The sequence below is a fragment of the Zeugodacus cucurbitae genome, chromosome X (assembly GCF_028554725.1).
Source record: "Zeugodacus cucurbitae isolate PBARC_wt_2022May chromosome X, idZeuCucr1.2, whole genome shotgun sequence".
NCBI lineage: Eukaryota > Metazoa > Arthropoda > Insecta > Diptera > Tephritidae > Zeugodacus > Zeugodacus cucurbitae.
This window is the reverse complement of record NC_071672.1, coordinates 8,340,539-8,343,342: the sequence shown is the minus strand read 5'-3', so window position 1 is coordinate 8,343,342 and position 2,804 is coordinate 8,340,539. Positions and strand designations below refer to the sequence as shown.

General features: G+C 37.4%; 1 pseudogene; it reads right to left on the bottom strand.

The window, feature by feature from the left end:
- Positions 1-919: 919 nt before the first annotated feature.
- Positions 920-2,804, bottom strand: LOC128923341 (small subunit ribosomal RNA; annotated as a pseudogene).

The window sequence follows — 2,804 nt, the reverse complement described above, 5'->3', positions numbered from 1 at the left end:
TTTCAATAAATTGTAATTTTCAACCCAAACAATTACAAGTTGCGCATGTCTTAGTCCAACAAAAACAGTAATTCCTTTTTTATTACATTTTATTTAATTTCTATAAATTTTTAAGGAATTACACGTTAATGAGAACAAATTAACTTATCATTTATATTATTTTTATAAATAACTAGCTGACCCGGCGAACTTCGCCCCGCCCAATTTTTATTTGAAATAGTTAAAACGCTTTTTGAACTCTGTTCATTGCTTATTTGTGTGACCATACATATGTACATAACTTTATTTATTTCACGGATTGTATGTGATTTTTTCTTAAATTTAGAATATTGGAAGTCATAGATTCATATAACTTTACCACAAATAATATAAACTTCAAACAACGCATTTTCATTTAATGTTTTTAGCAAGTGGCAGCTTTTGTTATGACAGCCTAAATCCATGGACATTTAAAAAGAAATATAGCGCCATCTACTGTTACATAGCGTACTTAGCGCCACCAACTGGTGGATAGCTCTTTGCTAATAATAAACAAATAATTTGCAATAAATAAATAATGCGACTATAAGGAGAGGTATAAACTATCCTATCTTTCAAGTTGGACCAAACTGCACAAAGTGTTAAAAATTTCATTAAAATCGGTTCAGTAGTTTAGGAGTCCATCGAAAACAAACAATGTGACACGTGATTTTTATATATTAAGATAAGTACAACTATATATGTTTAAAGGTTTGTTGCGTTCAAATACAATGTATGCGATATAATTTTCATTATACTACAATACAAGGAGTAAAAAAAAAGGAAAAAAAGAAAAACATTCAAATAAATGAATGAAAAGAAAAAAAAGAAAATAATTTTTCTTTTTTATTCTTTTTTTGTTTGTTTGTTTTTTTTATAATATTTACGGATAGGAACACAATAATGATCCTTTCGCAGGTTCACCTACGGAAACCTTGTTACGACTTTTACTTCCTCTAAATAATCAAGTTCGGTCAACTTTTGCGAAACAACCGTGAAACACAAGGCGTCACAGTGATCACGTCCGGAGACCTCACTAAATAATTCAATCGGTAGTAGCGACGGGCGGTGTGTACAAAGGGCAGGGACGTAATCAATGCGAGTTAATGACTCACACTTACTGGGAATTCCAAGTTCATGTGAACAGTTTCAGTTCACAATCCCAAGCATGAAAGTGGTTCAGCGGTTTACCCGGACCTCTCGGTCTAGGAAATACACGTTGATACTTTCATTGTAGCGCGCGTGCAGCCCAGGACATCTAAGGGCATCACAGACCTGTTATTGCTCAATCTCGTTACTGCTAGACGCAATTTGTCCATTTAAGAAGCTAGTGTCCTTATAATGGGACAAACCAACAGGTACGGCTCCACTTATATAAACACATTCAAACACTTGCACATTCAAGATGAACTCATGAATGAAGGCTATATAAGCTTCAACACCATAATCCTGAAAGCATCTATTTAATATATTTGAGTCTCGTTCGTTATCGGAATTAACCAGACAAATCACTCCACGAACTAAGAACGGCCATGCACCACCACCCATAGATTCGAGAAAGAGCTATCAATCTGTCTTACACGCTTATGTTCGGACCTGGTAAGTTTTCCCGTGTTGAGTCAAATTAAGCCACAGGCTCCACTCCTGGTGGTGCCCTTCCGTCAATTCCTTTAAGTTTCAGCTTTGCAACCATACTTCCCCCGGAGCCCAAAAGCTTTGGTTTCCCGGGAAGCGACTGAGAGAGCCATAGTAGTAGCTACACCCAATTGCTAGTTGGCATCTTTTATGGTTAGAACTAGGGCGGTATCTGATCGCCTTCGAACCTCTAACTTTCGTTCTTGATTAATGAAAACATCTTTGGCAAATGCTTTCGCTTAAGTTAGTCTTACGACGGTCCTAGAATTTCACCTCTCGCGTCGTAATACTAATGCCCCCAAACTGCTTCTATTAATCATTACCTCTTGATCTAAAAACCAATGAAAGTAGAACAGAGGTCTTATTTCATTATTCCATGCACAAAATATTCAGGCATTTGGAGCCTGCTTTAAGCATTCTAATTTGTTCAATTTAATTGCACCGGCCCACAACAACACTCGATGAAGAGCACTGAAGCAGGTTTAAATAGGAGGAATATATAAAAAATACGTTGTATTAATTACATATAAGAACAACTTTAATATACGCTATTGGAGCTGGAATTACCGCGGCTGCTGGCACCAGACTTGCCCTCCAATAGGTCCTTGTTAAAGGATTTAAAGTGTACTCATTCCAATTACAGGGCCTCGGATATGAGTCCTGTATTGTTATTTTTCGTCACTACCTCCCCGAACTGGGAGTGGGTAATTTACGCGCCTGCTGCCTTCCTTAGATGTGGTAGCCGTTTCTCAGGCTCCCTCTCCGGAATCGAACCCTGATTCCCCGTTACCCGTTGCAACCATGGTAGTCCTAGATACTACCATCAAAAGTTGATAGGGCAGACATTTGAAAGATCTGTCGTCGGTACGAGACCATACGATCTGCAAGTTATCTAGAGTTCAACCAATATAACGATCTTACGATCGCTTGGTTTTAGCCTAATAAAAGCACACGTTCCAAAAGGTCCGTGTTTATTTTGCATGTATTAACTCTTGAATTACCACAGTTATCCAAGTAACTGTTAACGATCTATGGAACCATAACTGATATAATGAGCCTTTTGCGGTTTCACTTTTAATTTGTTTGTACTTAGACATGCATGGCTTAATCTTTGAGACAAGCATATAACTACTGGCAGGATCAACCAGAAT